Below are 19,617 nucleotides of genomic sequence, written 5' to 3' on the forward strand. Positions count from 1 at the left end.
TTTTAGAAAATTCTTATGCCATGTTAAAAGGCAGATAAAAAAACAACAACAAAAAATGTCCACCTAAGTCAACATCCTAACTTTTTTTTTCATCCTAGCATTTACCTGAACCCCTGATTTGGCTGCATCATATGTTCTGGTCACAGACTCCAGTATCAACAAAGCTGGTTGTTATAAGAGGATGCATGTATGTGTGTTTATGTAATACAACACACAATATCACAAAATACAGCATCTCATAAAAATAGCATTAAAGGTGTCAGCTTGCAGCTACAGAGTTGCAGACATCAGAATCCTCGTAGCCTGTCCTACCTTTGTTCTTTTTCATGTGCTACGTACACTTACATACACAGCAGAGGAGTCTCGATTCACACTTTTCCCAAGATAGGAGCTGTGCCTCACTTGGATCCACAGCTCTCTGTTCAGTATTTTGTGTATGACCCTGTACCTCATTTAGTAAACAATATTCAGATCCTGCTAGAAAGACAGAATGCTTAATTCCCTTGTAGACTTCACAACATTACTCATCCCTTAAGTATTTAAGTGGTTCACTAATAATTTATCCTCACAATATCCCTGAAAGATGAACAGCTGGTATTATCCAAACTTACAGATGAGAAAACAAAGCACAGAAAAATCAAGGTCAAACATACCTATTAAATGTAGGTGCCTATTTTGAGTATCTAGATCATGTTATTGCAGAAGGCACAGCACAGCTGCAGCTGCAAACATTCAAGAGTAGCTGGAAGGAGCCACCAGAGCAAAGCTCAGGGAGCTCTTCCTGCTCTGAGTTGAACCATGGTTACGCACCCTCTGTGACCACCCACCTTCTCCAAGACATTGTCATGGAGCAGCAGATAACAATGCAGCAGCTATGGGAGACCCGCATCCTTCTGGAGTGGCAGCTGGAGGCCAGGCAGGGTATACTACAGTATACCCTGTATATGCACAGTGACTGACACTAGATGACAGCATGCGGGCAATTGCATTGTGCCTATAGGTGGTTTGGAGTACAGTTTCTTTATAGAAGAAGAAGAAAAAAATCAAATGGGAGAATATTTTTGCCATAAAATGTTTCATTTAGCAGTTCTGTATAAAAGAAGATAGATTTCATATCGAGAGACCTCACTTGGAGTATTGTGTACAGTTCTGGTGTCCTCAACATAAAAAGGACATGGAGCTGTTGGAGTAAGTCCAGAGGAGGGCCACGAGGATGATAAGGGGGCTGGAGCACCTCCCGTATGGAGACAAGCTGAGGAAGTTGGGGCTGTTCAGCCTGGAGAAGAGAAGGCTGCGTGGAGACTTCATAGCAGCCTTCCAGTATCTGAAGGCGGCCAATAAGGATGCTGGGGAGGGACTCTTTGTTAGGGACTGTAGTGGTAAAACAAGAGGCAATGGGTTCAAACTTCAACAGGGGAAGTTTAGGTTAGATGTAAGGAAGAAGTTCTTTACAGTGAGGGTGGTGAGGCACTGGAACATGTTGCCCAAGGAAGTTGTGAATGCTCCATCCCTGGCAGTGCTCAAGGCCAGGTTGGACAGAGCCTTGGGTGACAGGGTTTAGTGTGAGGTGTCCCTGCCCATGGCAGGGGGGTTGGAAGTAGATGGTTTTAAGGTCCTTTCCAACCCTAACTATTCTATGATTCTATGAAACATCAGAAAATGTTTCTTAACATACCTTCCTCATTAGTCTACTGAGAAATTAAATGCATGTATCTTTGAAGTTTTTAGAAGCAAATGAGGCCTACTCACCATTCTTGATTTCAACGTACTTTGCAAGAACTAAGTATATTTTAAGTTACGTAGGAGTACTACAAGCTCAACTTGTACAAAAATTATCTCAAAGAATATCTTATATACAAGTAGGCAGGAACTGCTAACTGATTTTTGGAGTTGATACATCTGAAAGTGACTAAGCAAGTATGTCTGATACGTTGGTAGTGTTATTTTCATATACTAATACTTCCTAAAAATTTCTTAGCAGTGCCTTGTAGCAGAACGATTCAGAACAGGACAAATAGTTCTCCACAGAACTGACAACTCCAAGTGGATATAAAAAGCTACATTGGCCAGATTGCCTTGGGCTCTTCAGCTAAGTGGTACCAAGTACTTCCTTCCGAAGAGGAAGAAGGTAGGTGTGACTTGAGAAAACAGCACTCTCAAACGATGGCAACTACTCCCATAAGTGCCACTCCATTGTTGCTCTCTTTCCCAGAAGCAATGTCCTACCTTATAAGCTAGGAGAACGTTGCTTCACAAAGGAGAATCCAGAACTTCTAAAGAAATAGGAATTAAAGAGATAATAATCCAAAGTAAACATCCCACCAAGGTGCTCAACTGAAACAGCAGCAGTCTCCAAAGAAAATGAGAGGTCTTTTTCTGGCCCACATAAGAATTAGCTATGAAGAGCAGAAGAAAGAACTGCTCCGTAGTACTGCTACACTTCCAACCTACTGGGTTGGAAGGGACCTTAAAGACCATCTGGTTCCAACCCCGCCGCGACAGGTAGGGACACCTTCCACTAGATTTGGTTACTCAAAGCCCGGTCCAGCCTGGGCTTGAACACTTCCAGGGATTGGGCAACCACAACTTCTCTGGGCAACATAGTGAGAACTTACAAGAAAACAAAGAAAAATTATTTGGTATTCATTCAAAGAGTACTATGTAACCATACAACTTAAGCATCAGAGGTGAATCTCACTATTCTTTCAGGATTTCCTCCAAGTATGTATACAAAAGTTAGACAAAAAGACTTGTTCTTTTTATTGGCTGTACACAACCCTGGAGACAATGCACATTGTTTATTCACAGTCTTAACTTACTTATTTGAAGGACTGTACACCCAAAGTGATTACTCTCTAGCTTGTTCCATTCTGGGGGCTAAGAAAAGGTTGTAGCCCACTTGGATTTTCCCACATTTTAATAAAGCCCCCCATCACAGGTAATGTTACTCCCAGGACACAGCTGTGTCCTATTATTAAGTTGGCACCTCAGAGAGTATAAACAACAGAAAGAGCTTAGTTAAGTGCGAATAAACTTGGCAAAAGTTAAAAAATTGCAGTCATCAAAGAAACAAATTAGTTTTGTTGTTGTGTTTGTCCTTACTGCCTGTCCCATTATCAACGTTTGCTGAAAGCTGGTTCAGAATATCAAACCATATTAGCACAGCAGTTCCAACAACTTCAGTACTGGAAGGAAAACACCTCAAAAAGCAGAACCCCCTCACTGCATTATTTTAGTATTTCACAGAGAATGCATTTTATTGACAACAAAACTATAATATTTACACCTTTAACATATATAAGGCTGCATGGTATTATCTGTTACATCCATCAAAGCCTAACAGGTGTCAAGAAACACAATTTCTATTATACTGTGTGTGACAAAGGGACAGTATCAGTGAAGAGCCACATGACAACAGCCTTAGTCCACATGCACATCCTTCTGCTAATAGATATTTAAATATAATGCGTTTCCTAACCAAAAACATCTCAGAAATCAGCCAGTACCTGCCACATTACACGGACTGCACATTCTTTGCTGGGGTTAGTGTATGTGGTTTTTTTCCCACCAGCAGAAGGAGCTCTTTCTTAAAGGAAAATTGAACTCATTCAGTTTGTTGGAGGTTTACAGCCTTCTCGTCTCCTCCTGGCCAGAGAGTAATGGGCAATGAATTTAAGATGTGTGGTTGATCTGGGGGAGAAGGAGAGAAAAAAACCCAAACCAAGAAAAGAACTCACAGAAGAACAGCAAGGTGAGTATGTTTACTCCATGAGCTTCTGAAAAAAATACTAAAAATATAAAAAGTTGTAAAACATACATCCTTGGGCTTATCAGGAGGACTGCCAGTACTTGAAGAATATCCAAATGTTGAACTACCCACCCAAAGTCAGTTACTGAGCTAACTACCTGAAGTCACAGCACCTGGGTTTTTCCCCCATACACAATAAAGTCAAAGAAAGTTCATTTTCTGAATTTATAACACTTGTCTGATTGAAACAATCAGTTTGGGCATTCTAATAATAAAATTTTCTGTTAAAAAGTAGAGATCTCGTGCCTGCTATGAAGTGTGGGAATATGGGCAAAAGGAGTGCTTGAGCTGGGCACTAAAAATGAATCCCTGATCTCTGAGAAGTGAAAGGTTCCCTCAAGATCTCTATTACTGTTTCTCAGCAGACATACACATGTGGGAGTGATTTGGTGCTCCCAAGCTAAAATACTAAAGGTTTAAGGTCAGTCTCTATTGGAGAGATAGAAGAAGTAAGATACAGCACTAAGAAGCAGCTCTCATCAGTTACCTAGGATTCCTTTTTATTTCAAACCCAAGCTGGGCAAATTGGGTTCCTTCTTCATTACAGCTGTCATTACAATAGTTTTCTTCTATTTTCTATAGGAACCAGTAGTTTCTATAGGCAACTGTGCGATTTTACAAAGTTCCTGTAGGATGATAGATAAAATCTCTAATTAAGTGAATGTGATACTTTCACCTTCTCCGTTACCTTCCAGTTTCTATTTTTTTTTCTCCTTACCCCCAACTTTTTTAAATTGTGGAATACAGTCACACCTTAAAATATTTCCCTTAAAATATTTCCCTTAAAATATTTTCCCTTAAAATATTTCAAAATACAGTTTTGTTGAGATTATAGTGTTTAAATCACACAAGCAAGGTCCCAGCCTGCGTAATTCTGTATAAATCCACTAATTTTACTCCTTTTTTTTTGAGCAGAATACTTTTCATCAACTACATCTGTACATTTGGTACCTACTTTAAGTCACTCTGTGGGAATGGACAGAGACGATTTGTCCATGTGAGGATGGATAAGAAAAGCCCTCTGGAAAGGCACTTGGCAGTGACCACAGGAAGGTGCGTAGATGATAAGCTCAGATCATCCACTTACACTTTATATCCCATATACCCCATATATCTACCTTTGGCAGCATCAGTCCCATCCATCATTGTCATACCAGGGTGCATCCTACAGTCCCACCAGAATACAGATAATGAGGGCTTGTTCAAGAGCTTTTTTGGCTCACACTCCAAGGTCGTAACTTGACTCTCAGTGAGTACTCTGCCCTGTGTCCATCAATCTTGTCTTATTTGCCTTCATCTACCAAACCCACTACCTGACCACAGCATGAGGCATGTTTTAATTCTGCCTAATGACTCACTATACCATTTCTGTCCAGAGCACCTTCTCCCTGGCTGACCCTTAAACTGGGAAAAGAACTGGCATCAAAGCCTTTAAATAGCATCCCCATCCTCCTTCAAATTCTTCATGAAAATGTATCTTCTGTGGTCTTCTGCAAAACACAGCACCCTTGCACTAATGAGGCCACTGGTAACTCATGATTTACTTATTTGAACATCCTTCCCCTATCACTCCCCTAAACTAGAAACTCCCTTGTCACTGGGCTTCCAAAGCCACTAAGCAAATGCATTTTATATACATGTTAAATTCTTTCATAACCCTAAACTTGAAGCTCTCTGGTTGTTTTAAAATTTATTGGTACATACAGCATACATGATTGTATAAGCCTCTATCCAACGGCTACTGTCCTGCACATTTTTACAAATAGCTCTTGCAGTCTACTGCTCCTGGGTTATAAAATTTGTTTTTAAGGAGAAGATTATAGTCTCTCTCAATCCTCCCTATAAACTCAGAGGATTTATCAGAGACTGAGAACATTTTGTTAGAAGTATTAGCAAACCATGCCTAGTGTAACCACCTCTTTTGAGGATTTTCCTGCAACTTCAGTAATTCTTTTAAAAACTCCTTTCAGAGTTAAAATCATTTGCAGTGATCTTTCTTTTCACATGAAACAAAGAGCTAAGCACCGATTTAGCTCACAAAAGCTTAATCATTAAGTTGACTAATTTAGCACTATTAACTACCTCCAAAGTGCCTTTCATATCTCAGTTACCTAATTCTGGAGGGGCCTATCTTCCTTTGTTGATGAGAAGGAAAGAATAAGCAATTGCACCACTAATGCAGCTACTTCGGTGAAGCGTGTGAAAGTAGGTAAGCGGAATACATGTGTCATGACTGTGATGCGAAGCTTGGAAACCCAAAGTCTATGTGTTTGATAAGTAAGAGACAATTAAAATCTCAGCATTAACTATTTTCTTAAATCCTTTCATTTTATCTGCTGCATAATGGTTTCAGATCCTACTCCATGATTACCAATCTACCACATTTTGGAGAAAAATACTAAGGCACAGTGCTTTTGCAGCAAGTGTGATGGGATAATTTAAGTCTAAGGCGACATGCTGAATGCAGGTTCCTTCTCTGTGTCGCCTGAGCAGAACCCAGTTTAGCAGGTTAATGCAGATGAAGAATGGAGGCTGTGAGAGTTCTTTTTTCAAGTGTGAAGCTGGGCTCATTAAGCCATGCCTGAAAAGTTTCAGCTTCTAAGCAGAATTCTAGCCTAGGCGTGTTTTTTGTTTACATTGGACAGGATTGTAAGTATCACTGTGAATTGAGCCCTTTGGCCTATTCTTTTTTCTCTGTATTTGATTTTATCACACGCATAGAGTAGTCGCTGACCTCATTTGGACTACACTTTCCTCTTAGTTGACTTTGAAGAAAAACTGTATCAGCATGAATAGGCAAATTTACTAGTATTCACCCAAGCATTACAGAAGGTAAAAGCTCTTGTTTCCCTGCCCTGGCATTCATCAAAGCCAGGGACACACACACAAGAGAAAGGGCACACTCCAATGACACACATCCAGCGATGGGAAACCTGCTACAGCATCAATTTGGTGCTTCTTAGTCACAGTACACAGCATTTGTGCAGGCTGCTTAGTTTGACCCCTGGAAGTCTGTTCATTTGCTGTAATGCCTTACTTAGCATCACTTCAAGAACCAAATTTTGCCTGGTGAGCAGCTAGTTTAGTTATGCCCACCTTTTCTCTCCAACTGGCAAATAATTAATCTGATAAAGACTATCAATATTCAAACATATGTTTAATTTCATATGGGAGGGAAAAATAGAAATATTTTAGAATATTAGAAAAAACAGAATAGAAAGGAGAAAATGGGAAGACTAGAAAGGAGAAAGAATAGACTAGAAAGGAGCAAGTGCTGAGTCTGTTGGTTCAACACCTGTGTTTCTATTTTGAGGATTCTGCTTATCTGATTGAGGATTCAGAGAAGCTCCTTTTTTCATCTGTTCTTGTGCACTGTCAGTGGTGATAAAGGAATGAAGCGGGGTTGGGGGGGCTACCATGCACTGTTGAGCACACCACTGACTTAAGAGGAGAAAAGGGAAAAATTGTCAACTAAAATTGGGTGTCCTGCTCAGCAGCAAAGCCTCTGATCTGGGCCACCCTGCAGAACCAGGGAATAGACCTACTCACAGAACTCTGCGGAGCGCCGCTCATTAAAAGTAACTGTCTCAAAACAGATGGAAAAAGAACAGGGAGAAAGAACAGGAAGAGCGGCTCAGGCAACAACAACAAAGCCACTTCTGTGACTTGCAAAAGAAGAGATTTTTTCTCTTTCTCTCTCCCCTCCATAATTTTATAGGAGAAGCAAAAAAAAAAAAAAAAAGATGAAGGAGAGAACAGAACAGTGAGCTAACGGAGAAGAAGTAATCGAAAAGTCAAGACAGGCAAGGTATAAACTAAAGGATTAAACTGAAGGATTGTGCTGGATCAGGCATTCGTGTGCCTAGGTGAGCTGGTTAGGGATTTGAACCTGCTGAAAAACTCTGGGGTGTTTTTGAGGGGCTGTGGGATTGGGCTGGGCTACTTTTCAGCCAACTCAGGCCCCTAAAACGACTGTCTCAAAAAAGTTTATGCCAGCATAGCACAGGAGTGAGAAAGAGCAGAAACTGCTTTTTTTATTGGTAGAGCTGGCTGAAACACTATGTATTCAGTATGGAAAACGTTCTGTTTCTGCAGCTGGCAATGGCAGTTTCAGGGAAGAAACAGAGAGGATGTAGGAGCTAACAGCAGAATATTGGTCCTGCAGACTTCAAGTTAAGCTGTTTCTTAGCATGGCAATTTTAACTTCAGCCATTTAACACTGTTGCTAACACCTTGAAAAATTACATGCTACAAACCCTGCAATTTTTCTTCCTGCCACACTTCCAAATCAATATACATTAAGTGAGTGCTCTGTAAGACTTCAGCAATGACCACTCCAACAGCTCACCAGCTCATTTGTGTCCCTCTGTGGCACCCCTGTAGCAGTCACACACACCCCAACTTCATTCAGAGACCCTGCCACCACCCCACTTGTATTCCTAAATAACAGCTTACGTTCCTCATGCATTAATCACCCACTATTGTGTCCTTATATTTCTTTTTGCTTCACATGCTTGACACAGCTGGCCAGCTGTAATGATGCCCGGGACCCTGGAAGAGGGAAGAGGCTGTGGGATTGCTTGGCACTGCAAACTGGGGGCTTCCCAGCAGACACTGTCCTGACAGAAGCCTTTTCTAGGAGGCTCCTGATTTCACCACGAAATCATGCCACAGTCTTGCACCCACAGCTTTCTGCCATCTGGCTGTTACTGTATCTCAAGACATGGACTGACGCACTGGAACTTCATGAATAGGGAACTTTGATGTGGTATTTCTGAAAAACCATGAGATCTGCCACTCTGTCCTGTCCACCTCCTTGCCACTGAAATGTTCAATCCTAGTTTGTAGCAAAGCACCAACTAGCAAATGCTTGAAACATGATACTGGTACAAACTACAGCACTGTGCCTAACCCCATCCAGATAAGCACCCAACAGATATTCCCAGGAAAGCAATCAGCCCAGCTCCAAAAGCACAGCTGTCACTGCATCCCTGGTAGTTAACCTGAGATGGGGCCTGCTGAGGTCACCTGAGGTTTCTCTTTTTTGTTTTTGTCCATCTGCCCTCTTAAACTAGCAAATCATTGATTTCATAATGATCACCAGTATCAGCACGCATGTCAGTGTTCAGACGGAAGGTAAATAAAATGGTAAAAACTGTGGTGAAATTCAGTTTTCCCTGACGATGGACTCAGATAGCCGTTTTGTGTCATGTATATCACTCTCTTCTTGGTTTCATAGCCCCAAGTAGCAAAAGGAAAGGACGGGTCTTTGTTCCAAATCCATGGACAGATCAAAATTAAAAGCCTGAAGTAAGCACCCAGCAGGGCCAACCATAAAAAGAACGCCTGGGGGATGATGTACCCAAAGTTTTGTTGTTTCCCGTTATGGCAGCATCCTGACTCAGTTCTCAACCTAGACACCACAGGAGTCACGACTAGCCCACCCAAGGACCTAACCCACTGAATTCCCTGGTTTACCAGTTTATCTTTTGATACATGGCAATCTACTGAGACCACAGGATGGCAGACAGTTGGGTCCCCTGCCTGGCCCACAGCTCCTACCTCCCACCAACAGTGCCCAGCCAGGGCTATGAAGCAACTGTATAGGGGTTTACTTCACTCAGGAAGATGGGCCACTGCACAGCTCCAAAGAAAGAATAAACATGTGCAAACCTAGCATCAGATTCTGTAAGTGCATGTGTATTCCATATATTACAGTTTTTCTAGCTGTGTCAAAACCATATTGCTTGGTCCTATCCTTTGGTAACACACATAATCACAAAAGGGGTTTTTCTTAGTTCTACACTTCAGTTATGTTCATCTGTCTGTCACTGACTTTTTTGGGTAGTGTTTCTATAACACCATATAGTTGGTGCGTAGGATGATGTGCTCACACAATCCTCAGGAAGCACTTCAGGAGAAGAAAACAAAGAATCCACCATCCCATGCTTCTCTTCTATATGCATGAAACTGGCATAACCCTGATTACTTGTGAAGTCCTTCATTTGCCCATCTGACCTCTAAGCAAAGTCTTATCCTCAGAGCATCCCTCACCCTTCTCCCTCCAGTGTGACACAACACTCTACACTCGCTGCTTTGCACGTTAGCAGCACCCAAAGTCCCTGGGACACTTCCTGCATCATTCTTCAATCAGAGAAATGGATCACAGAATCACAGGATGACTGGGGTTGGAAGGGACCTCTGGAGATCATCTAGTCCAACCCTCCTACTAAAGCAGGTTCATCACCAGCAGGTTGCACCGGATCATGTCCTGGCGAGTTCTGAATGTCTCCAGAGAGGGAGACTCCACAACCTCTCTGGGCAGCCTGTTCCAGTGTTCTGCCAACTTCATAGTAAAGAATTTTTTCCTCATATTCAGATGGACTTTCCCATGTTTCAGTTTGTGCCTGTTGCCCCTTATCCTGTGCCTCGGCACCACTGAAAAGAGTCTGGCTCCATCCGCTTGACAGCTGCCCTTAAAATATTTGTATGCATAGATTTGTCTCTTTTGGTCTAAGTGATCAGCCTAGGTACTTGGTTGGACCCAAACCAGTAGCAGCAACAAGACCATCTAAATTTATGCCTGACACAGCATTACTCGAACCAAAGGCCTAATTCTGAGCAATGTTCACGGTGGCATGGTGCAGTGCTGGTCTGCAGCTGGCTTGCAAATTGACCAGAGGTCTATAGATCAAACCAAACACTTTAATTATCTTGTATTTTGCATGAAATCATTACGTCTTCTGTAATCACCACCTGCAAAATTGCTGTAGGGACAGGGAACTTTATAACCATCTCTGAGGCAGTCAGGCATTTTATTCTGCCTCCTTGGTATCATTCATGTCTTACATTCCTATTAAGCAGCCTGGTCTGACACCTGTCTCTTTAACCCACTCCCACAGACAACCACATACATCTGAATGTAAATGATTAACACTCCCTTCTCGTGAAGCCACTCATCTTTGCGCTCCAGTGAGAATAACTGCTTATAATATTGCAAATAATAAAACGTGTCATTCAATCCTTGTAATAAAAGCTTAAAATCCAATGTGAGGGGATGTGGGTGTAAGTAAGTCAACACGAGCAATTTGGTCTCAAAGATAGCTTAACATATTCGTGGGGATCAAAGATGGGTAAATTGGTTCATATATGGGTTCCTACACCTTACTGTCATCCTAGCATCCAGGCTTCTACCAAGAATAACCTATTACATACTACTCAAAACCCCACAGTGATCATTCCTCTTTGTCTATGTTCCCCTCTCAATTCTGGCATAGCTTTGGTTGACAAAGGAAAATGCAAAGCTGATGTGCAGAACAGTGTAAATAACCCATAGTTAATATCTACAGGAAAGCTTATTTCTTCCATCATCTTTACTGAAGAGCACATGTGACTTCACGAAGCAGCACAATATTCCAGGAGATATTTACCACTGTACTCTTACCCAGCTGCAATGTATTTGCACTTCCATCTTTTAACACAGAGAAGACTTCTAACATATGTAGAGACAAGTATTCTGCCCTCTGCCATAGACCTTCAGCCCTAAATAACGGAGCTCCAGAGGTCCACGTTCCTCCTAACTGTATTCCATTGTGAGATATTAATATGAGCAAAGGAGAAACACAGAGGAAGCATAGCTAACATTTTAAATTGATCCTGTATTACTTAGTTAGAAAACAGCTTTTCTTCCTATTTCTTCACTCTCCCAAGATAGTATGATTTGTTTCCGGTTTTAAGAGTCTATTCACAGAATCATGATGCATGACCTTCCTTCCTTCCACTAGAATAATATGTTCTTAAACGGAGCCCACACCATAGTTTATGCCTCACAACTGCTGCTAGATGTGTTCTTGCTCTTTTCACAGGATCAAGCAAGCCTCCACTAGAGGGAACGCTTAAAGGTACATGAAAACCTGATCCCCAACCCTCAAAATGTTCCTGATTGTGGATGCAACAGTAGCAACATCCAATACATGTAACTTTGTGATGCCATGTTTTAAAAACAGACCTACAAGAATCAAATCACATTGGCAAATTTAGTGAAACAAGAGCAAAGGACATTCAGAAAGATAGACAAGTAGCCCCTTACAGGGAGGAAGTGCGGTACTGAAACATTTCAAGTCTTACTCATCTACTATTTACACAGACCTTTTTGTGAATACACTCTCATTGCCTATAATTTATCAGCCTTGCCCAACCTACCCAAAAGGTGATCTAAGGGCTCATATGCCTTTTCCATGGGAGATGGGACATTAAAATAAAATATATTCCAGCTCTTTGATTCCCATTGATTTTGTGGGTAATACAATAACCAGAATGAGATAGCTGAAACCAATAAAAACTGATTTATAGCATTAAAGGCATTCTTTATAGCACTTATTTATGGTACATTACATCTGAAATCCAATTTCACAGGCTGCTGTTTGAAACTTTCTGTTCAATCATAAATACACTACATACTGCATAGCTCAGTGCCACAGAGTCAGATTATACAAATGCCTATGTTCCCAGAAGGAACTGCACTTCTGCTGCAATTGTGGTAAATGAGTTTGACAGTAATTTTTCCCAACCAACTTCCAACCAAAAGTTCCAGTCAGCACTCAATAAATTTAGAATATATGGTTACTCCTTTAATCATAATAAACATCTATTTATTCATATACTTCAGTTATTGAAAAGGCATTAACAGAAATCACAGAAAACAAACTTGGCATATGTTACACGATAAACTACTAAGTACGTTTAAGCATGCTAGCAGGGGTACTGTTGGAAAAGCACACACAAGCAGGCACGTGTACCGCTCCTATTTAGGGGGATGGGAACATTACAACCCTGCTAGTTTCATTTCTGAAGGGTGAAAAGAAGGAGCCTCCTCAATGTATCTCAAAGCTGCTCACTTCAAAGGAACAGATCACATTCAGGTCACTTACTATAATCATTGTCAAGAAAAGGGCAAAAAATCAGATCTGACTTTTACAGAGGCACTGTCATCTGAATCTGGAGCAAGTTCTTATTTATTTGAAAAGGCTTTTCCCTGAAAGTAAAATCACTGCAAACCATGTTTGTCAGGCTTTATACAAATTTAAGTTGAAAGATGTTTTCTCCCTGCCTCTGATGTGAAGGCAGACTTTGTCTTTGTGTGATGTTTCCCTTCTTGGTTCCAAGAGATTATTTTTAAAGATGTAACTACAATGACATGTCACAAAACAGAGTACCTGTAGTGTTACTGCTTAAAAACTAATGAAAAAAGAAATCCTATTGTGGCATATCACGTTTTGCTCCTCTAGAGACACTACTCCACAGAGAAATAGAGCGAGTCAAAATTAAATCTCCAAACATACAGGAATACTCTCGGTCTTTGGTTCCTCAGCTATAAAGCCACAGACTCCTGCAGGGAATAGAAAAAGATATCAATATTGTAAAAGCAGACAGTGGCTGGAGTCAGAGCGAGAATAGCAAAAAATATGTTGACTTGGTATACATTTGAAGGTGGGGAGGGAAGAACAGGAAAGGGAATCTAAATCTCAGGTTGCCAGTTGAGAACAGACCTGACCTGACATGTGAATTTTACTCAATCTGTAGGAAGCAAAAGGAAGGGAAGGACGTTTTCAATGTGGAAACTTGAGACTGCAAAACATTAGTAATTTAATATCCAGTCTTTCACCTCCAGAACACCAATTCAAATCCAATTCACGTCACTGGTGACCCAAACTTATTAACTGGCCTGCATGTTGAAATGATATGATAGACTTAATTGGTTTCTAGTGTACATGAGATAAAGCTGGCCGCTACCTTTGACATTCATAGCAAACTATACAATGGGTTGAAGGCAACAGATGAGAAACACTCCCCCAGAATAGGCTTCCCCTCCAGTGCAAGCTGGGATAGTTCCCAGAAGAAAATACTCCCTTGTACCTAACCTTTAAGCAATATAAAAAATACACTAATGAGAATTTGTTAGTGACATGCATTTTTTTCAGAATATTTACCATATAACATGGATATTAATTTTTTGCCACTGAAAGGAAGGTTTGGCCACTAAAAGCAAGTATTCGGCAAGACCACAAAACTGCCTGACATGGACATGAGCAACCACTGGACAGCTGGTATTTCTCTATATTATAACCCAGATCCTACAGCTGTAGCACAGTGAACCCAAGGATGAAAAGAAGCAGAATGAAAAAGAACTTCAGATCCAGTTAACCAGGTCCTGGTCACAAGCAGAAAACCCTTTTTCCATTTTACTTGACATCATTTAAAAAGACTTGTACTTGAGAAAATACATAACTGTGTGCCATCTTAGAAGTCTTCTGGACATATTAACCACAGACTCAGGAGCCTCATGGAAGAAACATTTATATTCATTTCACTGAAATGAAAAGATACCATAGCAACTATTTTGAGTTTTAATGAAATAAAATTCACTAGGCTTGATCATAAACTGTCCACATCCACATCAAGATCTCACTTCAAGACAAAGCATATCCAAGTACATAAACATACAGTATATCCAAGAGATTTTATTGACATTTTCGGACCAAACCCCCTTCCAGTTTTCTTACGTAAAATGAGTAGTACAGCTACAGAAACATTTTTTCCATTTTCCAGCATGCAGTGTTTTGCTTACACTGCAGTTGAATTTGTGAAGAGTCTGCTCAGAATACTAAATACAACATGCTAGTACTTAGATGACTTTTTCCATGGAAAAAGTCCCCAACCAATCCACAACACAACCTGTTTGAAAATCTAGATATTTTGTAATCTCTCTCCAGGAGAGATTAATAGGGTCAGCAAAATCTGCAAATTAGAGAAAAAAAATCCAGTTAGTCAATCAAGATTTAAAAAGGCTTGAGGTGATTAGAAATACTTCACTTGGATCAATGTACACTATTGAACATACTATTGTATAGATGTATAATGCTTATTAGCAAATGACTTGAATCACTCATACTTCTGAATTCTTCATTAAACCACTCCAAAGTGAAAAGAGTGAAATTTATAGTGGATAGTTCACTGATAATCTCCATTTCATGCAGAGGTTCAGCTAAGAAGATGGAATGAATTTGAAAATTAATTAAACTATTAAATCTTTGTTTTATGTTATAGATTGCAGACATGCATTGAATAGCTTTGTTCAGTTCCAGTAAAGTATACTCTTTGAAAAAGAACATCCAAGTATCCAAAAATACAGTCAGAACGCTAGAAGACACGAGAACATCTCTTTAAGCAGATAAATTACTAAAAAGATAAATTATGCTTGTATTCCCATTTGCTTCCTACAAGACAACATCACATTCAAAGGTAATACATTTAAGTCTGATTAAAGGAACTTTTTTCCTCATTAAATATAATACATGGCCACAACATAAACTGCAAGCTAGGCTGCTAAACCCACAAAAATACAATCCAACAATGTTATGCATTATGACAACACCCCAAAATTACCCTAATGTCTTTTTGTTTCTCTTAAATTAAATACATAACTCCTTAGACCTGCATAAAGTGACAAATATAATGCTGATGAAAGTGTAATGCTTCACATTGACACATAGATTTTCTCTGAATACCTAAGTAGGAAATCAATAGCATAACAGACACCAAAGTAAACACTTCATGAAATCTAGATCAATCTGCCTAACCAAAGAAAAGCAACAAAGAATCACAAAACGGATTCAGCTGCAGCAGGAATTCTAACTTCACTCTACTGCCTATGGGGTGGATCAACAGGGTGGACAACAGGCCACACTAAACCTCTTCAGCAAATCCTTAGCCTCCATCATGAGCATAATTAAAAAATACAAGAATTTTCCCTGTTTATTCATTATGTTCACTGTTACCTTGTTTCAGTACACTTACTAAAAACGGCAGAAAAACAACAGAAATAGAAACATATGCTTAGATAGCACCTCCTGTGTTCTCAAATTCAGTTCCCTTGAAGAACAGCTACCTCTCCATTTCAAAACAGCTAAGGTGGCGATTAGACATACAACAGCTACACAACCTAGGATAGGTATTAAAGATATGCTAAATGCGAAGCATATAGCATATCTCTCTCAAGAGAAGTCAGGTTCCAGGACAAAGGAAGGAGGCATGTTGTATGACTTACACGAAAGGATGGCACATAAATTTCAGAGTACATTACCTAGAATCCCACCTAACCTTGCAGACGTTTGAAGTCTTGTCTGCACAGCAAAAAGATGGCCCTCCTTTTGGTCTGATTCTCTGTCCCACAGGTAGCTCCATTTTCTTCTGGGCTAGTCCCATCTAGCCATGTCTGGACTGAGAGACATAATTTTTGTGTGTTTTCAAACCACTTGAAATAGCTGTGTTGCAATAAACAAGAACAGGGGTTTATAGCAAGCAGCTGAGTAGGCATTTGCATGCCATGGCAGGCAAGTCAGATAGTGTCAGAGAACTGCATGGAATCAAGGAAGAGGAACCTTATGGCTTTTTGCTCACAACATTGTCTGAAAGCAGTGAACTATCCCCAGCTGAGGTCAACCATACCAAGTAAAACCATCTATCTGCTTTTAGGAATATGCCACACACCCCAGGAATGCCTCCCTCCTGAAAAGATAACAGACGGCTGCTAAAAAGACCTTATGATCAAAACTAGATGACTTAGAAATGAGGCAACAGGTGGAGAGATGGTCTAAGGCCAGTACAAGATGGGCATCAAAAGCATTTGGAGAATGTTTTTACTACATATATCAGCCCCGAGTTGCATGCTCTCAAAATCCTAAGAGTCCAAAAGGAGGAAAGGTGCAGAGACTCTGAAATGGCCCCGGACTGCTCTCCTGCTTCCCGCTCTGAAATGGCTGGGGTCTATTAAGGCATTAGCTAGAAAAAAAAATAAATCTTTGTTATTTGGTTCTGACTTTCAGGGCAACTTGAAACATACTGTTTTCCCAAAGTTCTAAAAGACAACCAAAAGACCTCTGCCAATGTTTTCCTAATGGTACGTGAAGTCTGAAAATCACAGTGCTAAAAGTACACAGCACTCACAGTCTGAATTCACAGTACTTCTACCTACCAAAATAAGAACCTTCTTGCATTAAAACAAAAGGATAAGGAAAGATGAGGTAGTGCACCAAAAAGCAAATTTTAAATGGTTTCCCAAACGCTGCAGAGCAAACACTTCATGACACATATCATGCATTTCCCTAATTTTTCCTTTTCAATAGAATCTCAGAAACAGGCACTTAATTTCAGGTGTCCCTGCCCATGACAGAGGGGTTGGAAGTAGATAATCTTTAAGGTCCCCTCCCACCCAAACCATTCTAGGACTCTATGATGACTGTGCAATCTACCATGATTCAGGCAACAAAAATAATGTCAGTCTCAGCAATCCAGAGCTAAGATTTAATATGACAATGTTGAAGCACCCGATAAAGAATTATAATTATTAAAGAGAACTAGTCTTTGTATTTCAATTTCATTTATTTCACATCTAAAGATTTTATTATGTTTTATTTACTAATTCATAAGATCTAAAAATTTGTAAAGAGCTTTTCAATTATTGATGTGACTTAAGCTTTCGAATGCGCACAACATATTTCTGGCCTCATAATCTAAAGCCCAAAGGCTCTGAATCTGTTCATATAACTCTTGTCCAGCTGTGCATATTCAGAGAAAAGAAGGCAGACTCCCCAAACCAGCCACCACCATGCAGCATATGAGACCTGTGGAAGTTTAACCTTGATTTTATAGTCTAATGTTACAAATCTCCATAACAACTGGCAGGGGGAGCCATCTCCTACACTCTGAAGATGGGATACAGCTCATAAGGGCCTAAATGGATAAAAAACCAAAATAGCAGTTGACGTCAAGTGGTGACCTACAGAAACAGCTCAGAGGGATGTAATCTTTGCAATGGAAACCAGTACCTGAGAAACAAATTGTAGTGATCTGCCAAAGCCTTCTACTGAACAGTGCAGCTCTATGAAGCTGTCTTACAGTTAGGAAAGTGAGATCATGTTCCTGTTACCTCCACACTACCCAGTACGATTTATTTGAGGGGTACTGCTTCAACTTTGACTGCAGGAGCAGCAGGGTACAAGCAGCGAGGTGTAAGCTCACTTTGACCATGTCCTTCTGACGCGACGGGATGTACGGCAGCTTCTGCAGTTTTCAAGGATGTTTGTACTGAAAAATCTCATCACACATAGAACCCCTCTGGATATTGATGACGTATTGCCAAGAAGCTTCATGGGCTGCCACTCTAAGCTCTGCAGTTTCTTCACTGCAGAACTGAAGATACAACTAGAACACCTATCTTCACTGATTCGTGTAAGGTGGCGGGTGATCTCTCCTTGACAATGGGCTATAAAATGTTCCTACTGAAGTTCTCAGAGTCAAGAAAGGGCTCATATTTGACTGGTTGCTCTTTGTAACAGAGGCCCAGCAGAATATCCTGGGCAGAGGTCATAAAAACCTGACAAGGTGAATAGGAAGGCATGAGCATGCCAAGCCTCACCTGCCTAAATTGGACAAAATATATTTTCAGGTAAGTAATTTTCCTAAACAAGATAAACACGTTATGAAAGGGAAATGCTTTCACACAGCACATGGAATTTGGGAAGAAGCATTTCAGCCCCTGAATTTTGAAATATCCTTTTCTCTGTAACAAGGAGAGGGAAAGGGGAAGAGCCTGAGTACCTGCAAAACTAAAACTCAGAATCCAGTACCAAAGGATAAGGTCCTATTTCAGAAATATGTGCTTAAGTCAGATAGTGAGACAGCTCAAATTGAGCACAGATACCAAACAGCCTGGCTCTAGGCAGAAGTCCTGTGGAGCTTGCAATTTATGCTGTGAGGGAAGAGAACTGCAGAAAAGCCTCATGAAATCGAGTGATTAGTCAATAAAATGGCAAGTGAAATTCAGTGTAAACAAATGTGGTGCACATGGGGAAAACAGTAATCTGAACCATGCATTCAGCCTAGCAATGAGATCTTAATGGGCTATTTCCACTCAGGAACGAGACTGAGACATAACAGGAATTTTTATGAAAACATAAGCTCTGGGCTGATCATCTGTGTATACTCCAGGGTTGCTGGGTCATCCGAACCAGATGTCTCTGTCTTTTAAACAATGTATTCAAATGTCCTTCTGCAACACATTTCTGTCGCAAACATCAGATTCTGAGGCTTGGCTGTAATTTGCTTTGTGCTTCTGCGTTGTTACCATAATCACATTGAAACAGTTAAAACGCTCTATTAAACCTATTTAGGTAAAACCTACTATGAAGTTTATTATCTTTGAAAAATATTATGGTAAATTTTTCTTCAGCCGTCTTCCCATCTTAAAAATAACACCACAACACTCAACATCACTTCCCCTTTTTTAAAATAACTGCACCCTTACCCAGGACTTACCCTTCATGGAAAGGGCTTTCCCCAGTATCTAGAAATGCTTACTCCTTAAAACAATGCTCCCTGGAAACACCTCACATAACGAAGTTACACTGCTTATTCAAATAGGCAGAGCAGTAATGCATATTTACAGAACTAAGAGTCTCAAGTATTTTCTGCTGTTTCAGCAAAGCACAAAATTGTGGTCCAGCCTGAGAGCACACAGGCAACCACACATGATGTCCTCCTCCACTGCCCTTGTTTGTAACAAAAGAGGTGAAATAGAAAGAAATGAAAAATGTTTTGCACAAGCTTCATGTTACTCAGCCTGTCAACTCTGTTAATCTCAGCAAAGAGAAGGGTCAGAGCAGCCTAGGAGCTATTCAAAGTGTTCAAAGTCAGGTTGGACAGGGACTTGAGCAATCTGATCTACTGGAAGACGGCCCTGACCATGGCAG

The 19,617-nt window shown here is 40.4% G+C and overlaps 1 protein-coding gene across 1 annotated transcript in view; it reads right to left on the reverse strand.

Annotated features, from left to right (window-relative positions):
* Positions 1–19,617, reverse strand: part of HS6ST3 (heparan sulfate 6-O-sulfotransferase 3) — a 303,125-nt gene that overhangs the window by 111,772 nt on the left and 171,736 nt on the right. The window lies entirely within an intron of this gene.

This window comes from Strigops habroptila, chromosome 2, assembly GCF_004027225.2.
Source record: "Strigops habroptila isolate Jane chromosome 2, bStrHab1.2.pri, whole genome shotgun sequence".
Classification (NCBI taxonomy): Eukaryota; Metazoa; Chordata; class Aves; order Psittaciformes; family Psittacidae; genus Strigops; species Strigops habroptila.